At 48.7% G+C, this 23,323-nt stretch overlaps 1 pseudogene; it reads right to left on the reverse strand.

Moving 5' to 3' along the window:
• The window catches only part of LOC135572488 (ephrin type-A receptor 6-like), a 270,050-nt pseudogene that overhangs the window by 20,796 nt on the left and 225,931 nt on the right, over nt 1–23,323 (reverse strand).

Here is a 23,323-nt window from a genome sequence, read left to right on the forward strand (position 1 = left end):
GGAAACCCTCAATAACATTCTACTGCTGGGGGAAACCCTCACTAACATTCTACTGCTGGGGGAAACCCTCACTGCTGGGGGAAACCCTCACTACTGGGGGAAACCCTCAATAACATTCTACTGCTGGGGGAAACCCTCAATAACATTCTACTGCTGGGGGAAACCCTCAATAACATTCTACTGCTGGGGGAAACCCTCACTAACATTCTACTGCTGGGGGAAACCCTCAATAACATTCTACTGCTGGGGGAAACCCTCACTGCTGGGGGAAACCCTCACTACTGGGGGAAACCCTCACTAACATTCTACTGCTGGGGGAAACCCTCAATAACATTCTACTGCTGGGGGAAACCCTCACTAACATTCTACTGCTGGGGGAAACCCTCACTGCTGGGGGAAACCCTCACTACTGGGGGAAACCCTCAATAACATTCTACTGCTGGGGGAAACCCTCAATAACATTCTACTGCTGGGGGAAACCCTCAATAACATTCTACTGCTGGGGGAAACCCTCACTAACATTCTACTGCTGGGGGAAACCCTCAATAACATTCTACTGCTGGGGGAAACCCTCACTGCTGGGGGAAACCCTCACTACTGGGGGAAACCCTCACTAACATTCTACTGCTGGGGGAAACCCTCACTGCTGGGGGAAACCCTCACTACTGGGGGAAACCCTCACTAACATTCTACTGCTGGGGGAAACCCTCAATAACATTCTACTACTGGGGGAAACCCTCAATAACATTCTACTGCTGGGGAAACCCTCAATAACATTCTACTGCTGGGGGAAACCCTCAATAACATTCTACTGCTGGGGGAAACCCTCACTGCTGGGGGAAACCCTCACTACTGGGGGAAACCCTCAATAACATTCTACTGCTGGGGGAAACCCTCACTAACATTCTACTGCTGGGGGAAACCCTCAATAACATTCTACTGCTGGGGGAAACCCTCAATAACATTCTACTGCTGGGGGAAACCCTCACTAACATTCTACTACTGGGGGAAACCCTCAATAACATTCTACTACTGGGGGAAACCCTCACTGCTGGGGGAAACCCTCAATAACATTCTACTGCTGGGGGAAACCCTCAATAACATTCTACTGCTGGGGGAAACCCTCACTAACATTCTACTGCTGGGGGAAACCCTCACTGCTGGGGGAAACCCTCACTACTGGGGGAAACCCTCAATAACATTCTACTGCTGGGGGAAACCCTCAATAACATTCTACTACTGGGGGAAACCCTCACTAACATTCTACTGCTGGGGGAAACCCTCACTGCTGGGGGAAACCCTCAATAACATTCTACTGCTGGGGGAAACCCTCACTAACATTCTACTACTGGGGGAAACCCTCACTGCTGGGGGAAACCCTCAATAACATTCTACTGCTGGGGGAAACCCTCACTAACATTCTACTGCTGGGGGAAACCCTCACTGCTGGGGGAAACCCTCAATAACATTATACTGCTGGGGGAAACCCTCAATAACATTATACTGCTGGGGGAAACCCTCAATAACATTCTACTGCTGGGGGAAACCCTCAATAACATTCTACTGCTGGGGGAAACCCTCAATAACATTCTACTACTGGGGGAAACCCTCACTGCTGGGGGAAACCCTCACTAACATTCTACTACTGGGGGAGACCCTCAATAACATTCTACTGCTGGGGGAAACCCTCAATAACATTCTACTGCTGGGGGAAACCCTCAATAACATTCTACTGCTGGGGGAAACCCTCACTGCTGGGGGAAACCCTCAATAACATTCTACTGCTGGGGGAAACCCTCAATAACATTCTACTACTGGGGGAAACCCTCACTGCTGGGGGAAACCCTCACTAACATTCTACTACTGGGGAGACCCTCAATAACATTCTACTGCTGGGGAAACCCTCAATAACATTCTACTGCTGGGGAAACCCTCAATAACATTCTACTGCTGGGGGAAACCCTCACTGCTGGGGGAAACCCTCACTAACATTCTACTACTGGGGGAAACCCTCAATAACATTCTACTGCTGGGGGAAACCCTCACTAACATTCTACTGCTGGGGGAAACCCTCACTAACATTCTACTGCTGGGGGAAACCCTCACTAACATTCTACTGCTGGGGGAAACCCTCAATAACATTCTACTGCTGGGGGAAACCCTCAATAACATTCTACTGCTGGGGGAAACCCTCAATAACATTCTACTGCTGGGGAAACCCTCAATAACATTCTACTACTGGGGGAAACCCTCAATAACATTCTACTGCTGGGGGAAACCCTCAATAACATTCTACTGCTGGGGGAAACCCTCAATAACATTCTACTGCTGGGGGAAACCCTCACTGCTGGGGGAAACCCTCACTAACATTCTACTGCTGGGGGAAACCCTCAATAACATTCTACTGCTGGGGGAAACCCTCACTGCTGGGGGAAACCCTCACTACTGGGGGAAACCCTCAATAACATTCTACTGCTGGGGGAAACCCTCAATAACATTCTACTGCTGGGGGAAACCCTCACTACTGGGGGAAACCCTCACTAACATTCTACTGCTGGGGGAAACCCTCAATAACATTCTACTACTGGGGGAAATCCTCAATAACATTCTACTGCTGGGGGAAACCCTCACTGCTGGGGGAAACCCTCACTACTGGGGGAAACCCTCAATAACATTCTACTGCTGGGGGAAACCCTCAATAACATTCTACTGCTGGGGGAAACCCTCACTAACATTCTACTACTGGGGGAAACCCTCACTAACATTCTACTGCTGGGGGAAACCCTCAATAACATTCTACTGCTGGGGAAACCTCACTAACATTCTACTGCTGGGGGAAACCCTCAATAACATTCTACTGCTGGGGGAAACCCTCACTAACATTCTACTGCTGGGGGAAACCCTCAATAACATTCTACTGCTGGGGGAAACCCTCACTAACATTCTACTGCTGGGGGAAACCCTCACTGCTGGGGGAAACCCTCACTACTGGGGGAAACCCTCACTAACATTCTACTGCTGGGGGAAACCCTCAATAACATTCTACTGCTGGGGGAAACCCTCACTGCTGGGGGAAACCCTCACTAACATTCTACTGCTGGGGGAAACCCTCAATAACATTCTACTGCTGGGGGAAACCCTCACTGCTGGGGGAAACCCTCACTAACATTCTACTGCTGGGGGAAACCCTCAATAACATTCTACTGCTGGGGGAAACCCTCAATAACATTCTACTGCTGGGGGAAACCCTCAATAACATTCTACTGCTGGGGGAAACCCTCACTAACATTCTACTGCTGGGGGAAACCCTCAATAACATTCTACTGCTGGGGGAAACCCTCAATAACATTCTACTGCTGGGGGAAACCCTCACTACTGGGGGAAACCCTCAATAACATTCTACTGCTGGGGGAAACCCTCAATAACATTCTACTGCTGGGGGAAACCCTCACTAACATTCTACTACTGGGGGAAACCCTCACTGCTGGGGGAAACCCTCACTAACATTCTACTACTGGGGGAAACCCTCACTGCTGGGGGAAACCCTCAATAACATTCTACTGCTGGGGGAAACCCTCAATAACATTCTACTACTGGGGGAAACCCTCACTGCTGGGGGAAACCCTCACTAACATTCTACTACTGGGGGAGACCCTCAATAACATTCTACTGCTGGGGGAAACCCTCACTAACATTCTACTGCTGGGGGAAACCCTCAATAACATTCTACTGCTGGGGGAAACCCTCACTAACATTCTACTACTGGGGGAAACCCTCACTGCTGGGGGAAACCCTCACTGCTGGGGGAAACCCTCACTAACATTCTACTGCTGGGGGAAACCCTCAATAACATTCTACTGCTGGGGGAAACCCTCAATAACATTCTACTGCTGGGGGAAACCCTCAATAACATTCTACTGCTGGGGGAAACCCTCACTAACATTCTACTGCTGGGGGAAACCCTCACTGCTGGGGGAAACCCTCAATAACATTCTACTGCTGGGGGAAACCCTCAATAACATTCTACTGCTGGGGGAAACCCTCAATAACATTCTACTGCTGGGGGAAACCCTCAATAACATTCTACTGCTGGGGGAAACCCTCACTAACATTCTACTGCTGGGGGAAACCCTCACTGCTGGGGGAAACCCTCAATAACATTCTACTGCTGGGGGAAACCCTCAATAACATTCTACTGCTGGGGGAAACCCTCACTGCTGGGGGAGACCCTCAATAACATTCTACTGCTGGGGGAAACCCTCACTACTGGGGGAAACCCTCACTAACATTCTACTACTGGGGGAAACCCTCACTAACATTCTACTGCTGGAGGAAACCCTCAATAACATTCTACTGCTGGGGGAAACCCTCACTGCTGGGGGAAACCCTCACTGCTGGGGGAAACCCTCAATAACATTCTACTGCTGGGGGAAACCCTCAATAACATTCTACTACTGGGGGAAACCCTCACTGCTGGGGGAAACCCTCACTAACATTCTACTACTGGGGGAGACCCTCACTGCTGGGGGAAACCCTCAATAACATTCTACTACTGGGGGAAACCCTCAATAACATTCTACTGCTGGGGGAAACCCTCAATAACATTCTACTGCTGGGGGAAACCCTCAATAACATTCTACTGCTGGGGGAAACCCTCACTACTGGGGGAAACCCTCACTACTGGGGGAAACCCTCAATAACATTCTACTACTGGGGGAAACCCTCACTAACATTCTACTGCTGGGGGAAACCCTCAATAACATTCTACTGCTGGGGGAAACCCTCACTAACATTCTACTGCTGGGGGAAACCCTCAATAACATTCTACTGCTGGGGGAAACCCTCACTACTGGGGGAAACCCTCACTAACATTCTACTGCTGGGGGAAACCCTCACTGCTGGGGGAAACCCTCAATAACATTCTACTGCTGGGGGAAACCTCAATAACATTCTACTGCTGGGGAAACCCTCACTAACATTCTACTGCTGGGGGAAACCCTCAATAACATTCTACTGCTGGGGAAACCTCACTACTGGGGGAAACCCTCACTAACATTCTACTGCTGGGGGAAACCCTCACTAACATTCTACTGCTGGGGAAACCCTCAATAACATTCTACTGCTGGGGAAACCCTCACTAACATTCTACTGCTGGGGGAAACCCTCACTAACATTCTACTGCTGGGGGAAACCTCAATAACATTCTACTGCTGGGGAAACCTCACTAACATTCTACTGCTGGGGGAAACCTCACTAACATTCTACTGCTGGGGGAAACCCTCAATAACATTCTACTGCTGGGGGAAACCTCAATAACATTCTACTGCTGGGGAAACCCTCACTAACATTCTACTGCTGGGGAAACCTCACTGCTGGGGGAAACCCTCAATAACATTCTACTGCTGGGGGAAACCCTCAATAACATTCTACTGCTGGGGGAAACCCTCAATAACATTCTACTGCTGGGGGAAACCCTCAATAACATTCTACTGCTGGGGGAAACCCTCACTAACATTCTACTGCTGGGGGAAACCCTCACTGCTGGGGAAACCCTCAATAACATTCTACTGCTGGGGGAAACCCTCAATAACATTCTACTGCTGGGGAAACCCTCACTGCTGGGGAGACCCTCAATAACATTCTACTGCTGGGGGAAACCCTCACTACTGGGGGAAACCCTCACTAACATTCTACTACTGGGGGAAACCCTCACTAACATTCTACTGCTGGAGGAAACCCTCAATAACATTCTACTGCTGGGGGAAACCCTCACTGCTGGGGGAAACCCTCAATAACATTCTACTGCTGGGGGAAACCCTCAATAACATTCTACTACTGGGGAAACCTCACTGCTGGGGGAAACCCTCACTAACATTCTACTACTGGGGAGACCCTCACTGCTGGGGAAACCTCAATAACATTCTACTACTGGGGAAACCCTCAATAACATTCTACTGCTGGGGGAAACCCTCAATAACATTCTACTGCTGGGGGAAACCCTCAATAACATTCTACTGCTGGGGGAAACCCTCACTACTGGGGGAAACCCTCACTACTGGGGGAAACCCTCAATAACATTCTACTACTGGGGGAAACCCTCACTAACATTCTACTGCTGGGGGAAACCCTCAATAACATTCTACTGCTGGGGGAAACCCTCACTAACATTCTACTGCTGGGGGAAACCCTCAATAACATTCTACTGCTGGGGGAAACCCTCACTACTGGGGGAAACCCTCACTAACATTCTACTGCTGGGGGAAACCCTCACTGCTGGGGGAAACCCTCAATAACATTCTACTGCTGGGGGAAACCCTCAATAACATTCTACTGCTGGGGGAAACCCTCACTAACATTCTACTGCTGGGGGAAACCCTCAATAACATTCTACTGCTGGGGGAAACCCTCACTACTGGGGGAAACCCTCACTAACATTCTACTGCTGGGGGAAACCCTCACTAACATTCTACTGCTGGGGGAAACCCTCAATAACATTCTACTGCTGGGGGAAACCCTCACTAACATTCTACTGCTGGGGGAAACCCTCACTAACATTCTACTGCTGGGGGAAACCCTCAATAACATTCTACTGCTGGGGGAAACCCTCACTAACATTCTACTGCTGGGGGAAACCCTCACTAACATTCTACTGCTGGGGGAAACCCTCACTAACATTCTACTGCTGGGGGAAACCCTCAATAACATTCTACTGCTGGGGGAAACCCTCACTAACATTCTACTGCTGGGGGAAACCCTCACTAACATTCTACTGCTGGGGAAACCCTCACTAACATTCTACTGCTGGGGAAACCCTCACTAACATTCTACTGCTGGGGAAACCCTCAATAACATTCTACTGCTGGGGGAAACCCTCACTAACATTCTACTGCTGGGGAAACCCTCACTAACATTCTACTGCTGGGGAAACCTCAATAACATTCTACTGCTGGGGGAAACCCTCACTAACATTCTACTGCTGGGGGAAACCCTCACTACTGGGGGAAACCCTCAATAACATTCTACTGCTGGGGGAAACCCTCACTAACATTCTACTGCTGGGGGAAACCCTCACTGCTGGGGGAAACCCTCAATAACATTCTACTGCTGGGGGAAACCCTCACTAACATTCTACTGCTGGGGGAAACCCTCACTAACATTCTACTGCTGGGGGAAACTCTCAATAACATTCTACTGCTGGGGGAAACCCTCAATAACATTCTACTGCTGGGGGAAACCCTCACTAACATTCTACTGCTGGGGGAAACCCTCACTAACATTCTACTGCTGGGGGAAACCCTCAATAACATTCTACTGCTGGGGGAAACCCTCACTAACATTCTACTGCTGGGGGAAACCCTCACTACTGGGGGAAACCCTCACTAACATTCTACTGCTGGGGGAAACCCTCACTAACATTCTACTGCTGGGGGAAACCCTCACTGCTGGGGGAAACCCTCACTAACATTCTACTGCTGGGGGAAACCCTCACTACTGGGGGAAACCCTCAATAACATTCTACTGCTGGGGGAAACCCTCAATAACATTCTACTGCTGGGGGAAACCCTCACTACTGGGGGAAACCCTCAATAACATTCTACTGCTGGGGGAAACCCTCACTAACATTCTACTGCTGGGGGAAACCCTCAATAACATTCTACTGCTGGGGGAAACCCTCAATAACATTCTACTACTGGGGGAAACCCTCACTAACATTCTACTGCTGGGGGAAACCCTCAATAACATTTTACTGCTGGGGGAAACCCTCAATAACATTCTACTGCTGGGGGAAACCCTCACTGCTGGGGGAAACCCTCAATAACATTCTACTGCTGGGGGAAACCCTCACTAACATTCTACTACTGGGGGAAACCCTCACTGCTGGGGGAAACCCTCACTACTGGGGGAAACCCTCAATAACATTCTACTGGAAACACTACATTTTTTAAATGTATTTTACCTTTTATTTAACTTGTCAGTTAAGAACAAATTCTTATTTACAATGATGGTCTAGGAACAGTCTTGTTCAGGGGCAGAACGACAGAATTGAACCTTGTCGGCTCGGGGATTCGATCTTGCAACCTTTCGGTTACTGGCCCAACGCTCTAACCACTAGGATACCTGCTGTCCACTGTCTATAGACACCATCTAATATAACTACAGTCTATACAAATCATCCTATACAACTACAGTCTATACACACCATCCTATATAACTACAGTCTATACACACCATCCTATATAACTACAGTCTATACACACCATCCTATATAACTACTGTCTATACACACCATCCTATATAACTACAGTCTATACACACCATCCTATATAACTACTGTCTATACACACCATCCTATATAACTACAGTCTATACACACCATCCTATATAACTACTGTGTGCATGTCTGCTTGCGTGTGTGTGTGTGTGTGTGTGTGTGTGTGTGTGTGTGTGTGTGTCTCTGTGTGTGTGTGTGTGTGTGTGTGTGTGTGTGTGTGTCTCTGTGTGTGTGTGTGTGTGTGTGTGTGTGTGTGTGTGTGTGTGTGTGTGTGTGTGTCTCGGTACCTGCTCCTATCACCCTCTCGATGCGTATTCTAGAAGGATCTATCTCCTTGGTGAACTCGTGGACAGCCTGCGTGGGGTCTTCATATGTGTCAGGATCCACATACGTCTTGATACCAGGGAAAGGAAGCACGTTCTGAAAGTGAGCCCTCCTCTTATCGTCTGACTGCATCTTAGCCTTGATGAACACCTGACACCTGGACCAGGAGAGACACACAGCGGACGATGTCAGCTTCCTGTCTGGCTACATTACAGACAGGTAGAGCTTCCTGTCTGGCTACATTACAGACACATGTCAGGTAGAGGTTCCTGTCTGACTACATTACAGACACTGGTCAGGTAGAGGTTCCTGTCTGGCTACATTACAGACACTTGTCAGGTAGAGGTTCCTGTCTGGCTACATTACAGACACATGTCAGGTAGAGGTTCCTGTCTGACTACACGTCAGGTAGAGGTTCCTGTCTGGCTACATTACAGACACATGTCAGGTAGAGGTTCCTGTCTGGCTACATGTCAGGTAGAGGTTCCTTTCTGGCTACATTACAGTCAGGTAGAGGTTCCTGTCTGGCTACATTACAGACACACGTCAGGTAGAGGTTCCTGTCTGACTACATTACAGACACTGGTCAGGTAGAGGTTCCTGTCTGGCTACATTACAGACACTTGTCAGGTAGAGGTTCCTGTCTGGCTACATTACAGACACTTGTCAGGTAGAGGTTCCTGTCTGGCTACATTACAGACACATGTCAGGTAGAGGTTCCTGTCTGGCTACATTACAGACAGGTAGAGGTTCCTGTCTGGCTACATTACAGACACATGTCAGGTAGAGGTTCCTGTCTGGCTACATGTCAGGTAGAGGTTCCTTTCTGGCTACATTACAGTCAGGTAGAGGTTCCTGTCTGGCTACATTACAGACACACGTCAGGTAGAGGTTCCTGTCTGGCTACATTACAGACACATGTCAGGTAGAGGTTTCTGTCTGGCTACATTACAGACACATGTCAGGTAGAGGTTCCTGTCTGACTACATGTCAGGTAGAGGTTCCTGTCTGGCTACATTACAAACACATGTCAGGTAGAGGTTCCTGTCTGGCTACATTACAGACACACGTCAGGTTGAGGTTCCTGTCTGACTACATGTCAGGTAGAGGTTCCTGTCTGGCTACATTACAGACACATGTCAGGTTGAGGTTCCTGTCTGGCTACATTACAGACACACGTCAGGTAGAGGTTCCTGTCTGGCTACATTACAGACACACGTCAGGTTGAAGTTCCTGTTTGACTACATGTCAGTTAGAGGTTCCTGTCTGGCTACATTACAGACACACGTCAGGTAGAGGTTCCTGTCTGGCTACATTACAGACACATGTCAGGTAGAGGTTCCTGTCTGACTACATGTCAGGTAGAGGTTCCTGTCTGGCTACATTACAAACACATGTCAGGTAGAGGTTCCTGTCTGGCTACATTACAGACACACGTCAGGTTGAGGTTCCTGTCTGGCTACATTACAGACACATGTCAGGTAGAGGTTCCTGTCTGGCTACATTACAGACACACGTCAGGTTGAGGTTCCTGTCTGACTACATTACAGACACATGTCAGGTTGAGGTTCCTGTCTGCCTACATTACAGACACACGTCAGGTAGAGGTTTCTGTCTGGCTACATTACAGACACACGTCAGGTTGAGGTTCCTGTCTGACTACATGTCAGTTAGAGGTTCCTGTCTGGCTACATTACAGACACACGTCAGGTAGAGGTTCCTGTCTGGCTACATTACAGACACATGTCAGGTAGAGGTTCCTGTCTGACTACATGTCAGGTAGAGGTTCCTGTCTGGCTACATTACAAACACATGTCAGGTAGAGGTTCCTGTCTGGCTACATTACAGACACACGTCAGGTTGAGGTTCCTGTCTGGCTACATTACAGACACATGTCAGGTAGAGGTTCCTGTCTGGCTACATTACAGACACACGTCAGGTTGAGGTTCCTGTCTGACTACATTACAGACACATGTCAGGTTGAGGTTCCTGTCTGCCTACATTACAGACACACGTCAGGTAGAGGTTTCTGTCTGGCTACATTACAGACACACGTCAGGTTGAGGTTCCTGTCTGACTACATGTCAGTTAGAGGTTCCTGTCTGGCTACATTACAGACACACGTCAGGTAGAGGTTCCTGTCTGGCTACATTACAGACACATGTCAGGTAGAGGTTCCTGTCTGACTACATGTCAGGTAGAGGTTCCTGTCTGGCTACATTACAAACACATGTCAGGTTGAGGTTCCTGTCTGGCTACATTACAGACACATGTCAGGTAGAGGTTCCTGTCTGGCTACATTACAGACACACGTCAGGTTGAGGTTCCTGTCTGGCTACATTACAGACACACGTCAGGTAGAGGTTCCTGTCTGGCTACATTACAGACACACGTCAGGTTGAGGTTCCTGTCTGACTACATGTCAGGTAGAGGTTCCTGTCTGGCTACATTACAGACACATGTCAGGTTGAGGTTCCTGTCTGACTACACGTCAGGTAGAGGCTCCTGTCTGACTACATTACAGACACATGTCAGGTAGAGGTTCCTGTCTGACTACACGTCAGGTAGAGGCTCCTGTCTGACTACATTACAAACACACGTCAGGTAGAGGCTCCTGTCTGACTACACGTCAGGTAGAGGCTCCTGTCTGACTACATTACAGACACATGTCAGGTAGAGGATCCTGTCTGACTACATTACAGACACACGTCAGGTAGAGGTTCCTGTCTGACTACATTACAGACACACGTCAGGTAGAGGTTCCTGTCTGGCTACATTACAGACAGGTAGAGGCTCCTGTCTGGCTACATTAGAGACACACGTCAGGTAGAGGTTCCTGTCTGACTACATTACAGACACACGTCAGGTAGAGGTTCCTGTCTGACTACACGTCAGGTAGAGGCTCCTGTCTGACTACATTACAGACACACGTCAGGTAGAGGTTCCTGTCTGACTACATTACAGACACACGTCAGGTAGAGGTTCCTGTCTGACTACATTACAGACAGGTAGAGGTTCCTGTCTGACTACACGTCAGGTAGAGGCTCCTGTCTGACTACATTACAGACACACGTCAGGTAGAGGTTCCTGTCTGACTACACGTCAGGTAGAGGCTCCTGTCTGACTACACGTCAGGTAGAGGCTTCTGTCTGACTACACGTCAGGTAGAGGCTCCTGGCTACATTACAGACACGTGTCAGGTAGAGGCTCCTGTCTACATTACAGACACGTGTCAGGTAGAGGTTCCTGTCTGGCTACATTACAGACACATGTCAGGTAGATGAAACACGGAGCGGGTTGGAGCGAGCGGTCGCGTCTGCACTCGGTCCGCAGGTAGTATTACATTTCATTACATTTCATTATAGTACAACGGTTTGATTTGTCTAATCTTAGCAATTTCTTCTTAGCTAGCTACATAGCCGTCTTTGCATCATAGATAATTGCGTAATTATCGTATTTCGTCGTCCTAACGCAGTCTACACTGCCCTGCAGCTAGCCAGCTAGCCAGCTAGCTAACGTCCACCGTTAGCTAGTCCACCGTCTACCGATTAGCAGCACAACTATTACACTCAACTGAACGACTTGATTAGTGTAGTGTTAGCTAGCTACATAGTTGTCTTTGCTGCCTTCGTACCCAAGATAATTGTGTAGTTTAGAGTGTGTAGTTTTATGTCGTCCTTAACATAGGAGACTCTGCTAGCTAGCCAACAGCTAGTCAACGTCTACCGAACAGAACTTCTGCACTCAACAATCCGTCGCATTTCGCTTCGCTCCACAGGTAGTATCACATTTTTCATTTCATTTCATTACAGTACAACGCCTTGATTTGTTTGATCGTAGCTAGCTACATAGCTAGCTACATAGCCGTCTTTGTATCAAAGATAATTGTGTAGTCTAGAGCGATTTCCTGAGTTAGCTAGCCAGCTATTGTCGTTCTTTTAACGCAACGTAACGTAATCAACACTGCTAGCTAGCCAGCTAGCCCCGAATAGCAGCACAGTAGAAACTATTACACTCAACGGAACGACTTGATTAGTGTAGTGTCAACAACGCAGCCAATGCCAGCTAGCCTACATAGTCAACAACGCAGCCTCTGCCAGCTAGCCTACTTCAGCAGTACTGTATCATTTTAATCATTTTAGTCAATAAGATTCTTGCTACGTAAGCTTAACTTTCTGAACACTCGTGACGTGTAGTCCACTTGTCATTCCAATCTCCTTTGCATTAGCGTAGCCTCTTGTGTAGCCTGTCAACTATGTGTCTGTCTATCCCTGTTCTCTCCTCTGCACAGACCATACAAACGCTCCACACCGCGTGGCCGCGGCCACCCTAATCTGGTGGTCCCAGCGCGCACGACCCACGTGGAGTTCCAGGTCTCCGGTAGCCTCTGGAACTGCCGATCTGCGGCCAACAAGGCAGAGTTCATCTCCGCCTATGTCTCCCTCCAGTCCTCGACTTCTTGGCACTGACGGAAACATGGATCACCACAGACAACACTGCTACTCCTACTGCTCTCTCTTCGTCTGCCCACGTGTTCTCGCACACCCCGAGAGCTTCTGGTCAGCGGGGTGGTGGCACCGGGATCCTCATCTCTCCCAAGTGGTCATTCTCTCTTTCTCCCTTACCCATCTGTCTATCGCCTCCTTTGAATTCCATGCTGTCACAGTTACCAGCCCTTTCAAGCTTAACATCCTTATCATTTATCGCCCTCCAGGTTCCTCGGAGAGTTCATCAATGAGCTTGATGCCTTGATAAGCTCCTTTCCTGAGGACGGCTCACCTCTCACAGTTCTGGGCGACTTTAACCTCCCCACGCCTACCTTTGACTCATTCCTCTCTGCCTCCTTCTTTCCACTCCTCTCCTTTTTGACCTCACCCTCTCACCTTCCCCCTACTCACAAGGCAGGAAATACGCTCGACCTCATCTTTACTAGATGCTGTTCTTCCACTAACCTCGTTGCAACTCCCCTCCAAGTCTCCGACCACTACCTTGTATCCTTTTCCCTCTCGCTCTCATCCAACACTTCCCACACTGCCCCTACTCGGATGGTATCGCGCCGTCCCAACCTTCGCTCTCTCTCCCCCGCTACTCTCTCCTCTTCCATCCTATCATCTCTTCCCTCTGCTCAAACCTTCTCCAACCTATCTCCTGATTCTGCCTCCTCAACCCTCCTCTCCTCCCTTTCTGCATCCTTTGACTCTCTATGTCCCCTATCCTCCAGGCCGGCTCGGTCCTCCTCCCCGCTCCGTGGCTCGACGACTCATTGCGAGCTCACAGAACAGGGCTCCGGGCAGCCGAGCGGAAATGGAGGAAAACTCGCCTCCCTGCGGACCTGACATCCTTTCACTCCCTCCTCTCTACATTCTCCTCTTCTCTCTCTGCTGCTAAAGCCACTTTCTACCACTCTAAATTCCAAGCATCTGCCTCTAACCCTAGGAAGCTCTTGCAACCTTCTCCTCCCTCCTGAATCCTCCTCCCCCTCCCCCTCCTCCCTCTCTGCAGATGACTTCGTCAACCATTTTGAAAAGAAGGTCGACGACATCCGATCCTCGTTTGCTAAGTCAAACGACACCGCTGGTTCTGCTCACACTGCCCTACCCTGTGCTCTGACCTCTTCTCCCCTCTCTCTCCAGATGAAATCTCGCGTCTTGTGACGGCCGGCCGCCCAACAACCTGCCCGCTGACCCTATCCTCCTCTCTTCTCCAGACCATTTCCGGAGACCTTCTCCCTTACCTCACCTCGCTCATCAACTCATCCCTGACCGCTGGCTACGTCCCTTCCGTCTTCAAGAGAGCGAGAGTTGCACCCCTTCTGAAAAAACCTACACTCGATCCCTCCGATGTCAACAACTACAGACCAGTATCCCTTCTTTTTTTTCTCCAAAACTCTTGAACGTGCCGCCCTTGGCCAGCTCTCCCGCTATCTCTCTCAGAATGACCTTCTTGATCCAAATCAGTCAGGTTTCAAGACTAGTCATTCAACTGAGACTGCTCTTCTCTGTATCACGGAGGCGCTCCGCACTGCTAAAGCTAACTCTCTCTCCTCTGCTCTCATCCTTCTAGACCTATCGGCTGCCTTCGATACTGTGAACCATCAGATCCTCCTCTCCACCCTCTCCGAGTTGGGCATCTCCGGCGCGGCCCACGCTTGGATTGCGTCCTACCTGACAGGTCGCTCCTACCAGGTGGCGTGGCGAGAACTCCGTCTCCACACCACGTGCTCTCACCACTGGTGTCCCCCAGGGCTCTGTTCTAGGCCCTCTCCTATTCTCGCTATACACCAAGTCACTTGGCTCTGTCATAACCTCACATGGTCTCTCCTATCATTGCTATGCAGACGACACACAATTAATCTTCCTTTCCCCCTTCTGATGACCAGGTGGCGAATCGCATCTCTGCATGTCTGGCAGACATATCCGTGTGGATGACGGATCACCACCTCAAGCTGAACCTCGGCAAGACGGAGCTGCTCTTCCTCCCGGGGAAGGACTGCCCGCTCCATGATCTCGCCATCACGGTTGACAACTCCATTGTGTCCTCCTCCCAGAGCGCTAAGAACCTTGGCGTGATCCTGGACAACACCCTGTCGCTTCTCAACTAACATCAAGGCGGTGGCCCGTTCCTGTAGGTTCATGCTCTACAACATCCGCAGAGTACGACCCTGCCTCACACAGGAAGCGGCGCAGGTCCTAATCCAGGCACTTGTCATCTCCCGTCTGGATTACTGCAACTCGCTGTTGGCTGGGCTCCCTGCCTGTGCCATTAAACCCCTACAACTCATCCAGAACGCCGCAGCCGTCTGGTGTTCAACCTTCCCAAGTTCTCTCACGTCACCCCCTCCGCTCCTCCACTGGCTTCCAGTTGAAGTCGCATCCGCTACAAGACCATGGTGCTTGCCTACGGAGCTGTGAGGGGAACGGCACCTCAGTACCTCCAGGCTCTGATCAGGCCCTACACCCAAACAAGGGCACTGCGTCATCCACCTCTGGCCTGCTCGCCTCCCTACCATTGAGGAAGTACAGTTCCCGCTCAGCCCAGTCAAAACTGTTCGCTGCTCTGGCCCCCAATGGTGGAACAAACTCCCTCACGACGCCAGGACAGCGGAGTCAATCACCACCTTCCGGAGACACCTGAAACCCCACCTCTTTATGGAATACCTAGGATAGATAAAGTAATCCTTCTCACCCCCTTAAAAGACCTAGATGCACTATTGTAAAGTGGCTGTTCCACTGGATGTCATAAGGTGAAAGCACCAATTTGTAAGTCGCTCTGGATAAGAGCGTCTGCTAAATGACTTAAATGTAAATGTAAATGTAGATGTTCCTGTCTGACTACACGTCAGGTAGATGTTCCTGTCTGACTACATTACAGACAGGTAGAGGTTCCTGTCTGACTACACGTCAGGTAGAGGCTCCTGTCTGACTACATTACAGACACACGTCAGGTAGAGGTTCCTGTCTGACTACACGTCAGGTAGATGTTCCTGTCTGACTACATTACAGACACACGTCAGGTAGAGGTTCCTGTCTGGCTACATTACAGACAGGTAGAGGTTCCTGTCTGACTACACGTCAGGTAGATGTTCCTGTCTGACTACATTACAGACACACGCCAGGTAGAGGTTCCTGTCTGGCTACATTACAGACAGGTAGAGGTTCCTGTCTGACTACACGTCAGGTAGAGGCTCCTGTCTGACTACACGTCAGGTAGAGGTTCCTGTCTGACTACATGTCAGGTAGAGGTTCCTGTCTGACTACATTACAGACACACGTCAGGTAGAGGTTCCTGTCTGACTACACGTCAGGTAGAGGTTCCTGTCTGGCTACATTACAGACACGTGTCAGGTAGAGTTTCCTATCTGACTACATGTCAGGTAGAGGCTCCTGTCTGACTACATGTCAGGTAGAGGCTCCTGTCTGACTACATGTCAGGTAGAGGCTCCTGTCTGAGTACACGTCAGGTAGAGGCTCCTGTCTGACTACATGTCAGGTAGAGGCTCCTGTCTGACTACACGTCAGGTAGAGGTTCCTGTCTGACTACATGTCAGGTAGAGGCTCCTGTCTGACTACACGTCAGGTAGAGGTTCCTGTCTGACTACATTACAGACAGGTAGAGGTTCCTGTCTGGCTACATTACAGACAGGTAGAGGTTCCTGTCTGGCTACATTACAGACACACGTCAGGTAGAGGCTCCTGTCTGGCTACATTACAGACAGGTAGAGGTTCCTGTCTGACTACATTACAGTCAGGTAGAGGTTCCTGTCTGGCTACATTACAGTCAGGTAGAGTTTCCCGTCTGGCTACATTACAGTCAGGTAGAGGTTCCTGTCTGACTACATTACAGACACATGTCAGGAAGTGGTGACCTTCCTGTCTGGCTACATTACAGACACATGACAGGTAGAGGTTCCTGTCTGGCTACATTACAGACACATGACAGGTAGAGGTTCCTGTCTGGCTACATTACAGACAGGTAGAGGTTCCTGTCTGGCTACATTACAGTCAGGTAGAGGTTCCTGTCTGACTACATTACAGACACATGTCAGGTAGAGGCTCCTGTCTGACTACACATCAGGTAGAGGTTCCTGTCTGGCTACACGTCAGGTAGAGGTTCCTGTCTGACTACACGTCAGGTAGAGGTTCCTGTCTGGCTACATTACAGACACATGACAGGTAGAGGTTCCTGTCTGGCTACATTACAGACACATGACAGGTAGAGGTTCCTGTCTGGCTACATTACAGACACATGTCAGGTAGAGGTTCCTGTCTGGCTACATTACAGACACACGTCAGGTAGAGGCTCCTGTCTGGCTACATGTCAGGTAGAGGTTCCTGTCTGACTACATTACAGACAAATGTCAGGTAGAGGTTCCTGTCTGGCTACATTACAGACACATGTCAGGTAGAGGTTCCTGTCTGGCTACATTACAGACACACGTCAGGTAGAGGCTCCTGTCTGGCTACATGTCAGGTAGAGGTTCCTGTCTGACTACATTACAGACAAATGTCAGGTAGAGGTTCCTGTCTGGCTACATTACAGACAGGAAGAGGTTCCTGTCTGGCTACATTACAGACAGGTAGAGGTTCCTGTCTGGCTACATTACAGTCAGGTAGAGGTTCCTGTCTGACTACATTACAGACATGTGTCAGATCTCACAGCGCCTCGATAGATTAACTGATCTGATGCCTGACTGCACAGTTGATGATGTGGCATGCAACCATTGGCTGATGCAATGCAATGACTGAACATCTAGTCGGGCAGGAAGTGGACCAGGAAGCAGGGAGTACAGTGGAGTTGTCCACCACAGCATACGGGCTGAAACCAAAAGTAGTGCGCTATTGGTGTCCCATTTGGGACTCATCCTGTCGTAGCCCAGTCCCAATCTGAGCCTCCCGTCAGTGTCCCATTTGGGACTCATCCTCTGTCGTAGCCCAGTCCCAATCTGAGCCTCCTGTCAGTGTCCCATTTGGGACTCAACCCTCTGTCGTAGCCCAGTCCCAATCTGAGCCTCCTGTCAGTGTCCCATTTGGGACATCCTCTGTCGTAGCCCAGTCCCAATCTGAACCTCCAGTCAGTGTCCCATTTGGGACATCCTCTGTCGTAGCCCAGTCCCAATCTGAACCTCCAGTCAGTGTCCCATTTGGGACATCCTCTGTCGTAGCCCAGTCCCAATCTGAACCTCCTGTCAGCGTCCCATTTGAGACCCATCCTCTGTCGTAGCCCAGTCCCAATCTGAGCCTCCTGTCAGTGTCCCATTTAGGACTCAACCCTCTGTCGTAGCCCAGTCCCAATCTGAGCCTCCAGTCAGTGTCCCATTTGGGACTAATCCTCTGTCGTAGCCCAGTCCCAATCTGAGCCTCCTGTCAGTGTCCCATTTGGGACTCAACCCTCTGTCGTAGCCCAGTCCCAATCTGAGCCTCCTGTCAGTGTCCCATTTAGGACTCAACCCTCTGTCGTAGCCCAGTCCCAATCTGAGCCTCCAGTCAGTGTCCCATTTAGGACTCAACCCTCTGTCGTAGCCCAGTCCCAATCTGAGCCTCCTGTCAGTGTCCCATTTAGGACTCAACCCTCTGTCGTAGCCCAGTCCCAATCTGAGCCTCCAGTCAGTGTCCCATTTGGGACTAATCCTCTGTCGTAGCCCAGTCCCAATCTGAGCCTCCTGTCAGTGTCCCATTTGGGACTCATCCTCTGTCGTAGCCCAGTCCCAATCTGAGCCTCCTGTCAGTGTCCCATTTGAGACCCATCCTCTGTCGTAGCCCAGTCCCAATCTGAGCCTCCTGTCAGTGTCCCATTTGGGACATCCTCTGTCGTAGCCCAGTCCCAATCTGAGCCTCCTGTCAGTGTCCCATTTGGGACATCCTCTGTCGTAGCCCAGTCCCAATCTGAGCCTCCTGTCAGTGTTCATTTGGGACATCCTCTGTCGTAGCCCAGTCCCAATCTGAACCTCCAGTCAGTGTCCCATTTGGGACCCATCCTCTGTCGTAGCCCAGTCCCAATCTGAGCCTCCTGTCAGTGTCCCATTTGGGACATCCTCTGTCGTAGCCCAGTCCCAATCTGAGCCTCCTGTCAGTGTCCCATTTAGGACTCATCCTCTGTCGTAGCCCAGTCCCAATCTGAACCTCCTGTCAGTGTCCCATTTAGGACTCAATCCTCTGTCGTAGCCCAGTCCCAATCTGAGCCTCCTGTCAGTGTCCCATTTGGGACATCCTCTGTCGTAGCCCAGTCCCAATCTGAGCCTCCTGTCAGTGTCCCATTTGGGACTCATCCTCTGTCGTAGCCCAGTCCCAATCTGAACCTCCTGTCAGTGTCCCATTTGGGACTCATCCTCTGTCGTAGCCCCGTCCCAATCTGAGCCTCCTGTCAGTGTCCCATTTGGGACATCCTCTGTCGTAGCCCAGTCCCAATCTGAGCCTCCGGTCAGAGTTCATACACTCTCTGTCAGTCAGTAGTAGCTACAGACAGACAGGGGAGTAACCAATGAGAGGACACAACCAGACAGCCAGCAGCCAGCAGCTGGATTGCATGCAGGGTAATTAGGCATAAAAGTGTCCCAGCCAATGGGAAAATGAGAAGGACAGCTTGGCGGATTTGGGGGGGGGTCCATTAAAACCTGCCCTGTTGAACCGATTTGAACTGAATCACACTCAGGAATAATGAGAGAAGAGGGGGAGAGAAAGAGAGAGAGGATAGAAAGGGGAGAGAGGAGGGGGAGGGAGAGAGAGAGAGAGAGAGAGAGAGAGAGAGAGAGAGAGCGAGAGGAGTGGTGGGGGAGAGAGGGGAGGAGAGGGAAGAGAGGAGAGGAGAGAGAGGGGGAGGAAGTGGGAGAGGGATGGAGAGGGAGAGAGTGAGTCCTGGGGCTCTGTTCACATACACAAACACACCCTACAGAGCCCCAGGACAGAAACACAATCAGACACCAACCAAATCACGAGAAAACAAAAAGATAATTACTTGACAAATTGGAAAGAATTAACAAAAAAAAACTGAGCAAACTAGAATGCTATTTGGCCCTACACAGAGATTGGCAGAATACCTGACCACTGTGACCGACCCAAATTTAAGGAAAGCTTTGACTATGTACAGACTCAGTGAGCATAGCCTTGCTATTGAGAAAGGCCGCCGTAGGGAGACATGGCTCTCAAGAGAAGACAGGCTATGTGCACACTGCCCACAAAATGAGGTGGAAACTGAGCTGCACTTCCTAACCTCCTGCCCAACGTATGACCATATTAGAGACATCATATTTCCCTCAATTCAAAAGAATTTGAAAACAAATCCAATTTTGAAAACTCCCATATCTACTGGGTGAAATTCCAGTGTTCCATCACAGCAGCAAGATTTGTGACCTGTTACCACAAGAAAAGGGCAACCAGTGAAGAACAAACACCATTGTAAATACAACCCACATTTATGATGATTTATTTCCCTTTTGTACTTTAACTATTTGCACGTTGTTACAACACTGTATATATATATATATATAATATGACATTTTAAATGTCTCTATTCTTTTGGAACTTCTGTGATTGTAATGTTTACTGTTCATTTTTATTGGTTATTTCACTTTTGTATATTATCTATTTCACTTGCTTTGGCAATGTTAATAACATATGTTTCCCATGCCAATAAATCTCCTTCTGGCCTCTTGGGGGCAGTATTTCGACATCTGCATGAGAAGCGTGCCCAAAGTAAACTGCATGTTACTCAGGCCCAGAAGCTAGGATATGCATATAATTGGTAGATTTGGATAGAAAACACTCTAAAGTTTCCAAAACTGTTACAATAATATAATAAAATAATAAAACCTGAGGAAAATCCATCCAGGAAGTGGGATTTCTTTGATGTGGGGTATTTTCATTTTGGAGCTCCGAGTCACTTCAAATGGGAAGCTATTGAAAACTATGACTTCAGCCTCCCAGATTGCAGTTCCTATTTCGAATTGAATGCCTGTAGCGTGTCTAATGGGTTAGGACCCAGATTGTAGTTCCTATGTCTTTAGACATTGTTTAAGGCTCGTTTTCTGAAAAATGAAGAAGAATGAGGCCCTTTTGGTCAGTGGACTGAGGAAGAATGCAGAGCTGGTTTGCGTGACCTTTGTTGTTTCCCTTCTATTGAATACGCTGTTGTCCGGTTGAAATATTATCGATTATCTAGATAATTGACAACCTGAGGATTAATTATAAACATCGTTTGACATGTTTCAACGAACTTTACCGATACTATTAGGATGTATTTGTCTGCATGGTTTGACCGCCTTGGAGTCAGGGGATTACTGAAAAAAACGCGCCAACAAAACAACGTTTTTGGGATATAAAGAGGGACTTTATCGAACAAAACAAACATTTATTGTGTAGTTGGGACTCTTGTGAGTGCAACCATATGAAGATCATCAAAGGTAAGTGAATAATGTTATCGCTATTTCTGACTTTTGTAATTCCTTTACTTGGTTGAAACATGTTTCTATGCTTTTGTACGCGGGGCGCTGTCCTCAGATAATCACATGGTGTGCTTTCGCCGTAAAGCCTTTTTGAAATCTGACAAAGCGACTGGGTTAAAGAGAAGTTCATCTTTAAACCGATGTATAACACTTGTGTTTTTTAAAATGTTTATTATGACTATTTCTGTATTTTGAATTTGGCGCTCGGATGTTGTCGAGGTCGCTAGCAGAACGCCTGCACCAGAAAGGTTACAGCCCCTTGAATTTAATTGAATTGAATTGAGAGGGGGGCATTAAGTATTACTTCAGAAGTATGTTGTCAAGGCAACCTAAGGGCACACTGAATTGAGAGAGAGGGGGGCATAAGTATGTTGTCAAGGCAACCTAAGGGCACATTGAATTGAGAGGGGGGCATAAGTATTACTTCAGAAGTATGTTGTCAAGGCAACCTAAGGGCACATTGAATTGAGAGAGAGGGGGGCATAAGTATTACTTCAGAAGTATGTTGTCAAGGCAACCTAAGGGAATATTGAATTGAGAGAGAAGGGCATAAGTATTACTTCAGAAGTATGTTGTCAAGGCAACCTAAGGGAATATTGAATTGAGAGAGAAGGGCATAAGTATTACTTCAGAAGTATGTTGTGTACTACTAAGGAGTGGGGATGTCCCTTACCGTCCGGTGATGAGGAAGAAGAGGGTGAGGATGATGAGCAGGGAGAACCCGCCCACCGCTGCCGTGACAACCACGAGCACCTGCCCCTGGTCAGCTGCCATGCCTGAGTCTGTTTCGGGTCAGAGCAGAGAGAGACAAGCACACAACTTAGTACTACACACACTGAGACACACACACACACACTGAGACACACACACACACACACACTGAGACACACACACACACACTGAGACACACACACACACACACACTGAGACACACACACACACACTGAGACACACACTGCTGTGACTGGAACGAACTGCAAAAATCGCTGAAGTTGGAGACTTTTATCTCCCTCACCAACTTCAAACATCAGCTATCCGAGCAGCTAACCGATCGCTGCAGCTGTACAGTCTATTGGTAAATAGCCCACCCATTTTCACCTACCTCATTCCCATACTGTTTTTATACTGTTTTTAAAAATATTTTTTTTTATTTACTTTTCTGCTCTTTTGCACACCAATATCTCTACCTGTACATGACCATCTGATCATTTATCACCCCAGTGTTAATCTGCAAAATTGTATTATTCGCCTACCTCCTCATGCCTTTTGCACACATTGTATATAGACTGCCCATTTTATTTCTACTGTGTTATTGACTTGTTAATTGTTTACTCCATGTGTAACTCTGTGTTGTCTGTTCACACTGCTATGCTTTATCTTGGCCAGGTCGCAGTTGCAAATGAGAACCTGTTCTCAACTAGCCTACCTGGTTAAATAAAGGTGTTCTCAACTAGCCTACCTGGTTAAATAAAGGTGTTCTCAACTAGCCTACCTGGTTAAATAAAGGTGTTCTCAACTAGCCTACCTGGTTAAATAAAGGTGTTCTCAACTAGCCTACCTGGTTAAATAAAGGTGTTCTCTACTAGCCTACCTGGTTAAATAAAGGTGTTCTCAACTAGCCTACCTGGTTAAATAAAGGTGTTCTCAACTAGCCTACCTGGTTAAATAAAGGTGTTCTCAACTAGCCTACCTGGTTAAATAAAGGTGTTCTCAACTGGCCTACCTGGTTAAATAAAGGTGTTCTCAACTGGCCTACCTGGTTAAATAAAGGTGTTCTCAACTGGCCCTCC

Source organism: Oncorhynchus nerka, linkage group LG2, assembly GCF_034236695.1.
Source record: "Oncorhynchus nerka isolate Pitt River linkage group LG2, Oner_Uvic_2.0, whole genome shotgun sequence".
NCBI lineage: Eukaryota > Metazoa > Chordata > Actinopteri > Salmoniformes > Salmonidae > Oncorhynchus > Oncorhynchus nerka.